The sequence below is a fragment of the Aptenodytes forsteri genome, unplaced genomic scaffold, assembly GCF_000699145.1.
Source record: "Aptenodytes forsteri isolate BGI_AS27 unplaced genomic scaffold, ASM69914v1 Scaffold212, whole genome shotgun sequence".
NCBI lineage: Eukaryota > Metazoa > Chordata > Aves > Sphenisciformes > Spheniscidae > Aptenodytes > Aptenodytes forsteri.
Window position 1 is genome coordinate 2,045,295 of NW_008795487.1, and position 11,097 is coordinate 2,056,391.

The 11,097-nt window shown below is 43.3% G+C and overlaps 1 protein-coding gene across 1 annotated transcript in view; it reads right to left on the minus strand.

Moving 5' to 3' along the window:
* Nucleotides 1–11,097, minus strand: part of SLC9A7 (solute carrier family 9 member A7) — a 100,882-nt gene that overhangs the window by 88,563 nt on the left and 1,222 nt on the right. The window lies entirely within an intron of this gene.

The following is an 11,097-nucleotide window of genomic DNA, read 5'->3' on the forward strand; positions in this document are numbered from 1 at the left end:
AACCTCCTGTGTTTCAGTTTGTGCCCGTTGCCTCTCGTCCTGCCACTGGGCACCACTGAAAAGAGCCTGGCTCCGGACCTCTTTGACCCTCCCTGCAGGTATTTATATACCCTGATGAGATTATCAATGTATGATAAAACAAGATTAGATTATCAATTATGAGATTATGAATGTAATATCTAGTTTAGTAACAATACTTACCTCCAGAGTTTTCCAGACTGGCAAAAGTCTAAAAGAATGGCGCTTCAAAAGGACAAGAACAATTTAATTGCAAATTTTTATTACTGTGGAAACTAAACAACTGATTGACTATTACTGATCTCCTTTTACAGGGTTTGCCAAATCGTGTAGGAAATTTGGAGACATGTTTTTCAAAAGGCTACGCAGGCAGCCAGTTCCCCACAACTTGGGAGAACCCTGAGTCAGGGAGGCAGAAGGGGCTGCCTAGCTGAAAGATGAGGATCAGACATAAGCGCAGAATAAGGTCAGGTGATGCCAGTACTGGGAGCTGGTTGTTCTTTTCCAAGAATAAGCAAACTCAGGCTGGTGCCATTGGGCAATTTTTAATTCCTAATGGACCATGGCTAATATCAATGGCAAGCTCTAAGGGAGAACATGCTGGGTTCAACAGTTGAGCCCTCTCCCAACAGGTCTGCATCGACCGGAAAAATTATGATAGTAGAGCTGGGCCAAGTTGTGACAGAATGTGAAATCTGGCAGCTCCCTAAAAGCATGCCCATTCGAGGTGGAGCTGGATGTGGATGATACATATAGGGGTGTTTGTTACTTGGTTGACTGCTAGGCTGCTGGCCAAAGGCAAAGAGGAGAAAGACACCAAAAGGCTTGAAATCAAAAGACAGAGAGCAGTTGTCAGCTGCTTCAAGATGCAATCAATATTATCTCAAGCTGTACGCCCAAGATAGGAAAAGTCCAAGGCAGATACGTTAGTGGAATCAGCATCACAGTAGTCAGGTCAGACACAAGCCACCACTTGTGCTATTGTAGTGAAGAATTTGATGTTATACTGCATTGTCTTTCCCTGTTTATTCCTTATTTTAGTGGATAGGATATTTCATTCTATAAAGAAGGCTTTTCATGCTAATATTATTTGCATATTCCCAATTCCTCATCCTTCCCCAGTTGTGTGCTATTTGAGATAAATTCCAAGTTTGGGCAATAGAACAGATGGGGTGATTTATTGTGGCGTGGTTATTACATGCATACAAAGCAGGGACATCTAGAGGCCGAAGCGGTGTCTGCAAATACAGTCAGTACAAATACATCTACTAGATGTGGAGTATTAGAGCATTTTTCAAAAGCAGCTTAGATAATAAGTACATTGCATGACCTCTAGTGGTATTAAGCCCAAGGCACTGTTAAAGTCACTCATAGCAGTCTGGTATGGATGGAGAAAAGCCAAGGTTACCGAGGAACTACCACATACATGCTAGTTCTATGCTGCTGTACCCCACCTTACTGCCAGCTTTATGCTGGCCCAAATTTTGTCCCACTGTCAGGATAAGATTGAGAAAAGTTTTTAATTCAGCAGAACTTCCAAACACTCAGCAGAGCAAATGTCTTGCAGCGATGCTTTCATTGTCAACTAATCACACATGGTCATTAATCTTTCCTGCTCTTGTCTTCATGTAGAGAAATAAGGAACCCGGCAACGCCAGTGTGAGAAGGAATGGCAATGAGAACCAGGGGGTAAAATCGGCAATGTCTTCTCTGCAGTGACTCAGAAAGTCAAAGTGGAGTAACATTTTCTTTTAACATCAGCAGAAGAATAATGTTCTGTTTCCCTGTTTTTGTGGGTCCTAGTCCCTCAAAGAGGTGAAGCCATCATTGCTGGCATCCCCTTAGAGGGTCCAGAGTCCCCACAGCAAGAGAAGGAGGCTAGGAATGACCCGCTGCCTGGGATACTGACTTTGGCAGCAGGGAGAGGTAGGACCAGGGCTGCCAGAGAGAAGCTACTGGCACAAAGATGAGGTGGAAATGGCAACAAACGTGGGAACAGAAAACGCTGAACGTGACTGTGTGATTAGGAAACCAGGCTTTCCCACAGCACTGGTAGGAGGAGACCAGCGTTCTCACAGGCAGTTGCTGGTGCAGCCTCTCGGCAGGACAGCCAGCAGGTTGCAGGACACCCTGAGACAGACAAATTACGTTCTTTAGAGTTACGGGGCCTGTTCCCATGGTTTCCCTTCTCATCCATCATATTCCATGGCCTCTGAGCCACGCTGAGTGTGCAATGAGGCAGTCCCCAACAGCCCGTCAGTGGAAAGTATTTCAGAGCTCTGCCGCAACTGAGAGAGATGCATAGACATTTTGACAAAGTGCCATTGCTCGTTATGGAAGACATATTTTGTTTTGTTTTATTTGCACTGAAGTTCGGTTTCACTCACATTCTGGGGTTTGGGGCCTTTCTCTAGTGCAATTGTTTTACATTCATGGCACCTGGCTGTATTTTGATGTTTTCTAATTATCTGCTTGTTGTTTTCTATTATTTGCTCTTTAGTCCTTTGGTGTGTAAATAGCTGCGAAATAGAGAGAGGAACTTCAAAGCAAATTATTTTAAAAGGAAATAATTTTAAATAGGCGATATAAAAAATTGACCACAAACCAGTTTAATTCAGAAAATTAACATTGTGTTTGCCTTATCTTACAAAAGTATTTAAATTGGAGCCTCTCTTCGTATGAAAAAAATTGACCAAACCAGTTTAATTCAGAAAATTAACATTGTGTTTGCCTTATCTTACAAAAGTATTTAAAATGTGCCTTCATAATTAACAAGTGAGTATAATTTAGCCAGTTGTTTGAAGCTGATTTGTTATAGCAGGCACCTCTTTAATGTGTGTGTGAGCTGATTTGGCTTAGCTGCTTTCCAGATGTAAGCCCTTTCTGGCATGGTCTGTGATTTCATTTATGTATGGCACCTATAACTTAAAGAGAACTGCTGGAAGTAATCAATGATAAACAGTTCCGCATAAAAAGCGTGATTTACCTAAAACAGCTTTGGAAGGTCAGCTTTAGACAGCTAAAGTTTTGATGTCTAAGTCTGTGTTCATGACCCTTTGTTGACTTTATAGTTAACAAAGAAAAACAGACACTTGAGATAGGTTGGGTTAGCTACCATCCAAAAGCGCTTATCTGAGATGAACTGCCATCCCAAAGTTTTCTTCCACTGCCTACAAAGAGATTGTTTTGGGTGACAAACTCAGAGTTACATATCTAACCAGCAGATCTACTATGCTAGGGCTAAGGAAACCTACCCACGAATCTAGTTTGTTTGGCAGCAGGTATTTAAGAATCTAGTTTGTCTGGCAGCAGTGGATCCCAGTGAGTACTGCGAACTCAAAAAAAAAGGCACTTTTTGATAGTTTGCCTGTACTGAAGATGTGCAGTCACTTACAGAAGAAGAGGAGAGACAGATATTTCCTTATCTGATTAAAACCAGAGACAATTAATAGACTGTTTTGCTGAGGACATAGATCCTGCTGAATAGGTCTGAAACAGTAAAGTATGAGTCCCAAGTGAGCCATTGTTATTGGACTCTGGTTCTTTTTTTTATTTGGCCTTGTCCTGATGCCTCTCTTGCTGAAAAAGTTTGAGAGAGGTTACTGCAGTTTGAGTAACTCCTGAGCTCCTGGAAAGAGAGGGACTGAAATTCATCAAAACAGCGCAGGGTTGAATGACAAGAGACTTCGTTTGCCTTAACTCAAAGACATTTCCTACTTTCCTATTGCTCGTCGGCTAGCTCTGCACCAGGTTCTCATGACGTTGCTGTGCTTCCCTTGTTTTGACCAGTCAAGATCAATTTGCCTAAACTATATGTAGGTTACACGGAGTGTACTTACCCCTGTATATGATCACAGAATTCCTTTGGGATTTCACCTTACGGCATTAAAATCTGTATTTCTATCTGTCTGGACTGAGAGGAAGGTCTTTCCACATGTCAGATTTGCCCAGTTCATACCTCTCTCCAGTGAATGGGTCTGTTTTGCAAGAGAACATCTCTTTCATTCCACCCCAGTTCCTCCCCGTCTGACCATTTTGATTTATTGATTTCTGTACTGAACATTTTTGCTCCTTCAGTGCTAATTACATTATTTGAAAACCAGTCTTAGTGCAACGAGTGTTCCTAACATGCAAGTGTTAGAGTTTAAACTCTTCCAAATCATAATTACTTCAATATTTTCTTTCCATCTGCTGACTCTGTAGAATCCCCTGCTATTTTCTGTTATCAACAGTTTAACTAATATATTCCTCAGAGTCTTACAGTGACGTAGCAGTATTTCCAAAAACAGTGTCTAGAATGTTTATTGCACATTCTGCTGAAATACAGAAAGGGAAGAAAAGGCAAAACAAGTGGAATCCTGTGTTTGTTTACTTTAACAGCAGGACTTTTTTACAGTTAACACTGAATATTTAAATGTGTAGTTTAGATCTGATTCACTGGCTCATTACTATGCTGATGAAGTTTGATACAAATCTTGACCTGTGTGGGGATTGTTCAAGGTTACAGATTCCTGTGTGATTCCCTAAAGTTAATGTAGGCAGAGTTCAGCACTGCTGCAGCCCTTGAGTATATTTTGCCAGGATTCCACCAAGGTCCAGATAAGTGACGTCTCCTACATTTTTGTTGGAGATCCCGCTTTTCTCACTTTTTGCCAGTCTCCCTGGGAGCATCAGGCAGCCACTGTTCTCACCCACAAGGACAATGTGCATGGCAGGCTGGCACCATAGATAAAGCCACCCCACAAAATTAACATTAAGAGCTTGAATTTGGAAGAGCATCTATAGACTGTGTAACAATGTGAAATAAGATTTGGTTGGACTCGATGATCTTAGAGGTCTTTTCCAACCTCAATGATTCTATGGTTCTATGATTCATACAGACAAATTCTGATGAATTGTGCGATAGCAAATTAACATGTTGCTACCTCCAACTACCTGCCTTTGATGGTCTGCTGCACCAGAATTAGGAGGACAGTGTATACCGCAGGCCTCAGCAACCCCTCTCCCGTGCCACAGCAGCAGCTTGAACCAACAGTGAAAGAGGGTTGATACTATGTCAGACACCAAGCAAGAAAAAAAACCAAAGAGAACCTCTATCCTTCTACAGTCAAAAAGTTATCTAGGCTCTAAGAATGGCAACATATTAAGTGATAAGAGCAAGCAACATTTACTCACTGTGTTCTTTGCTTTCCTCTTCCATATCAGAACTGTGACAGAGTGAAACTTGCTAAGAGCCCACCTTTGGAACAGTGCTCCACTGAGCACCCCAACGTTAGGTGCTAGAGACCTGGGTAAAGGATAAAAGGATGTAACTGGAGGCAGATGCTGGCAGATGATCTTGTCAATTTTAACTAGGATACAAAGGGAACTGGAGTGCCTCTTTAGAACAAAAAAAGGCCTGTAAGCTTAGGGAAGAAACAAAGGGCTGCAGGGGTATGATGCAGCAAGCCATTAAAGCTCATCTTAATTTTAACTGTGTGCCTCTTTGCTCTTGCTTAAATCCCACTGAAATCTGTAGATTTTTAGCACGTGCATACATGCCTTGCTGAATCAGCACTGTAGCTTGTTATCTGAATTGCTGCCCTATCAAACATAAACTGCAAAAGATACACACCATAAACTTTATTGTCATTATGTTGCGTTTTCATTTAACATTAAACTGAAGAGTCTGCCTGCCTCAGCTAGAGGCTCAGGTGGAACACAAGCTTTTCTGGCAAAGTGCATGTTGGGCAACACCCTGGTTATGGCAGGTCTCTTCCTATCACAAAAAGGGATCTGGGATCTAGACTCTTGTCTAGATCTATGAACCTGTAATTGCTAAAGAAGAATATGCTTTATAGCTGAAAACTTAATTGTGCTCTGTTTGAGTAAGTGCGGTCACTACATTAGCAGCCCTTAAGCAGACTGTGACTGTGACCCTCTCAGCTACAGAATTTCTGCCACAGAGATGGCTTGTGGCAAAGTTCAGTATTAATGTGGGTTTTGTATGTATTATGCTGTCCATTTTCCTAGTATTAGGATATATACTTCAACTATATAGGATAAAATATATTATGGTCTACTTTCAAATGATTCATTCATTTGGCCAACAATATTTAATTTATGCCTTTTAAAAATTGTTGACTATTTAGATCTTCAGTAAAAAACTTCTGAAATGACTTGTAGTTCTGTGTAGTGCCTTTTAAGAGTGATTTTAAATAGTATACTCTCTGTCTGTGTCTCATGTACTGCACAGAACTCTGCTCATCTTTGTCCCAAGCGCCAGCAACAGAAAAAGATTTGTAGACATGATGTAATTTCTTACAGGGAAAGTAATTTATATTGGGAATATGTGGAAGGCCATTTCTGAACAAACAAGTTAGCAAATGTGAACTATTCAATTTTGCTGTTTGTGCTTTTCCTTGTCATAGCATGTAAGTTCACAGTAACCTGGGACACAGCCATACCTGTCCCTTGTTCCCACTTAAAATAACCCCAGCATTAAAGCTGTATATCACAGTTAACAGGCTCTTTGCTGAGGACAGCTACAAAAAAAAGCATTCCCTTGTTCACCAGCAGTATTGTGGTTCAGCAAAGTTACTGGTGACCAGGGCTAAATTCTATATGCATGGAGATGCTGGAAAGCCAGATATTGCTTGAAAAACGGGAGGACGTTAGTCCAAAATCACCAATAGCAATGCAAAATAGATTCTAGCACATTTTATCACAAAATTAGCCATATTATTTGTTCTGCCTGGTCTCAAGTTCCAGACTAGCTTCTGTTGGTGTTCAGTCAGACAAGGGTCTCCGGCAGTAGAGAATCTGCTAGAGAGATCAAAAAAAGGCCAGCGTGATCTCAGAGTATGTGATGACTGCTGTGTGAAAATGCTATTCAGTATATTTGTCATCTGCTTCTGCAAAAAAAGAGTGTCTGTATGAGAGTCAAATGCACAGATGTCTAATTAAAATGGTTGCTTTTCACATTCATCAGTTCCCCAACACATTTACCACGTCTGTACAAACGTTTGTGCTGTCCCGCTGCATAGGTGGTTGGGGATTTAAATAAGCAGCTGGAGGCAAGGGATACTTTCTGTAACAGTTCTGCCTTAAACGTGTATCAGAACATAGCCTCAGAGAGTGAACCCGGCAGTAAAGTACCCTTCCTTTCCTTTCTGTTGAATACTACGTAAGGAATTGCCACTGTTGGGTGTAATTTGTCTCATCTGTAATTCAATTTCATATGAATATAGGTGAATCTAATCTTAACTAGGAATCCTTTTCAAAGCTTTATACCAATTCTAGATAAGTTGCCAGGATCTCAAGTGCAGGATTTATAACCTTTCCTGATAGAAAACATGAAATGAGCTTTTAGAAAGTAATAGTATTTAAGTTCTTTTGTTTTGTCTTCTTGATTTTCATGTCTTAGATGTGATATTTTCAGGATTAAAAACCTGCTTTAAACGAGACACCCTTCAGCTTTTGTCACAAAGGTATGATTTCAAGAGCTTTAAGAGACACGCACGCAGAATACAATGAATCTCATTAAAAAGAACATTGTGAAAGTTTGGCTTTGTGCATTTTGGCAAGCTTCCAACAGCACAGAGCGAACCTGATTCTGCCCGGTGTTAGGAGAAGTGCAGATGTGCACACAGTGAGCTCTCGCTTCCTTACGCTCCCTGTTCAAGGCCTGGGCAGACTTCCAGGTCCCGATGTTTACCGAGAACAGCTCCCTCCCTGTGCCTTTGGGGTGATGCACAAGAGTGTCAAACAAGAGAAGGAGGAAAGGGAGTTAGGATCTTCTCACCTGCGGGTAAGCAGGCACTACAAAGCTGCATGGGGATAAAAGCCAGCCCATATAGAGACACAGCCCACGCACATGCTTTGCCCATCTGCCCGAGAGGGACTTCTCTCTTGCTGAAACAGAATCACTGCCCTCCTGGGAAGGACAGTGGAGGTCTGAAAGGCTCCTTGCGAGCTGCATGTGCCCAGAAGGCATAGATATGGCAAGTCTCTTTCACCAAATCCTTTAGAATATAACCTTTGCAATGAAAATGTTTTATTTTTCAGTTACCTAGAAACTACTGTCTGGGGATCACAAAGCTCTGTATTAGACTGTAATTAGATATATTTCACAACATCCCCACAAGGGAAATCACTAATTACAGCAGTTTGTTGAAATTAAAGTAAGTATAATAATGGCTGGTAGTGACTATGATATTATTGCAATCTTGTATTACTACACTTCGGGCTATGATTGTATCAAAACTCAGAAGCCAAGAGGGTTGGGTCTGGCTGGCATATGAATAGAGAATGAAGAATTGAAGTAGGTGTTTGCAATTTCTTAAGAAGTCATGTGCTCATAAATCACAAGTCATATTAATTTGGTCTGGAATAAACATTCTGGTGCTTTGGTGTCGGGAAACACCCTGGAGCTTGAGAGGTTGTGTTGTGACAGAGAGAGAAAACCTACGGCCTGTCCTGATCAGCTGTAGCCATACAAAAACCCTCTTTTTATGGGTCTGATGATTTTGCAAGAAAAGTATATTGGTCATGGCAGCATGGAAAAATCCCAACTCAGAAACTTGCATTTGCCTTGCATCTGCTCATTAGAAATGTAAAAGTTATTTTATTCTCTTGCATTTAAATACCTTTGTGAAGCATTACTGACATCAGCGATGAGGTATTTCCATTGTAGAGCCGGCTGCATCTCAGTAGGGGAAGAAGTCTCTTTACACACATGGACTATGAAGTCTTCTGTTACAACAGATAATCCATTAATGTGAGGTAACAATGTTCTGGTAATGTCGTTTTAGGTTTTGCATAGATTATTTAAATGGTAAATTTAGCTTTTAACAAAAATGTATCAAATGTTATTTTTATTCCTTCTATCAAAAATGATTATAATTTTTTTAATGGATGTACAGAAAGAGGAGGCTGGTTGCCAAAAGACTGCAGAACTTTGCTAATCTGTATAAATTACACAGTGGCCTGGGAGGACTGTTAGACTTCAAGAGAGTGAGCTAGAAGAGGTGAGGGTGTATCAGACTCCCTGCAGTTGCAAACTGTCTCCAACTGGCCTACCTGGACACACCCTGGAAAGAGCTGGCGCACAGAGGACTCGGTGAAAGACCAGGATCCAGCCAGCCAGTGCCCAAGAAACCCAGAGTGGCTCATAGAGTAAATCCGTGTTGTAGCTGAGATGTAAAACTGTACTTTGTGTTGTCATTGGTAGCGCTGGCTGAGCTGCTGACTTGAACTGTAGCATCAAAAGCTCAGAGCAGGCTTCACACCTGCCCAGGCGTAAGGTTTCACAGTACAGCTGATGCCAAAAAGGGTTTCCGTCACCCCCTTAGCAACAATTTCTGGCCAGTTGGTCTTGCTTCCTCCTTTCTGCTGTCCCCAGGGCCCTGAGCCAGGCAAGCCTTTCAGCCTGCTCAACCGGCAGACCATTTCTCTGCTACTTTTCTGGGGCTTTTCCTCTCTTCTTCCTCTTCTGCTCCCGTCTTTAGGAATGGGTGGCAGGAATGCCACCCTTTATTTTACATAAAATGTCTCTAAAGTTTTGTAAGTGGGTATGTATTGGGTGTAGGTGGCCAGACTTTGGTAGCAAGGGGCTGCAGGGTTGGCCTCTGTGAGGAGAGGCCAGGGACCGCCCCATGCCGGACACAGTCACTTCCAGACATCTCCAATGGATCCACCACAGGGCATGGCTGAGCCCTCAGCGACATCGGTGGCACCTCTAGGAAAACACCTTTAAGAAAGGGCAAGAACGCTGCATAGCAGTGTAAGAGAGAGGAGTGAGGAAAGAGAAACAGCGGTGTGAACACCAAGGTGAGAGAAGAAAAAAGGGGATGGAGATGCTACAGGTGCTAGAGCAGGGATTTCCCTGCAGCCCATGGAGGGGCCATGCCAGAGCAGACAGCCACACTGCAGCCCATGGAGGGGCCATGCCAGAGCAGATAGCCACACTGCAGCCCAAGGAGGACACCATGATGGAGCAGATAGACATGCCCTGAAAGAACTGTGGCCCGTGGAGAGCCCATGCCGGAGTAGTTCCTGCAGGACTGCAGCCCATGGAAGGACACACACTGGAGCAAAGTGTGAGGAGGCAGGAGCCGGAAAGAGGAGCCGTTACGGACTGACTGCAACCCCCATTCCCCAACTCCTCCGCACCGCTTGAGGGGGGGTGGTGGGGAGGTAGAGGAGTTGGGAATGGAGGGGTGAAGTTGATCCAGGGAAAGTGGTAGTGGTGGGGGAGGTGTTGTTTTCATTTTGTCTTTGTTTCTTACCATCCAACCCTATTTTTAATTGGCAAAAAATTAAATTCATTTTCCCCAAGTTGAGTCTGTTTTGCCTGTTGCAGTAACTGGTAAGTGGTCTCCCTGTCTTTGTATCGACCCATGAGCTTTTCCATCTTTTCTCCCCCTGTCCTGTTGAGGAGGGGCAGTGAGCGAGCAGCTGGGTGGGCAGCTGGCAGCTGGCCAAGATCAACCCACCACTGGGTAACAAAGTGTCAGAGACAGTTCTGAAGTCTTCCCCCTCTACCCCCAGGACTGAAATCTGTAAAATCTTGGGGAAAATGTCTTTGAATGGTTGGACAGTCTGATAAAAATTGTGATTTTTTTTCTCTGGGGGAAAAAAAAAAAAAACAAACAACAAACCACAACCCACATAAAAAGCCAGACTATTTGCAAAGGAAGGCACAAAGCAGCAGGACACCGTGGCTTCTCATGCCGCCACTTGCTGCTGGTGCTCGGAAACACTTGCAAAAAGCCAAGGAAGCGGGGTCTTCTGGCGCCGTCCTCTCAGCAGTGTGAGCACGACATCGATACCTGCGGTGTCACACATCCAGAGGGTAACGTGCTTGCCTACAATGCAGGGTGCATCGATAGAAAACGGCGTGGTGTACGATTGGCCGCTTTGTGTTTACACGCCGCACCTGACATTTTACCTCCGACTTCTGCAGCTGAACCCGCGTACGGCTCCAGGCGGGACACGGGTTCCCACAGGCGGCAGCCGTTTCACCCCGTTAGGGTTGGTTTACGAGCAGTTACCGTGTCCTCCGACCCGCTGCGGAGGGGACGCGCCCCGGCGCCCGGG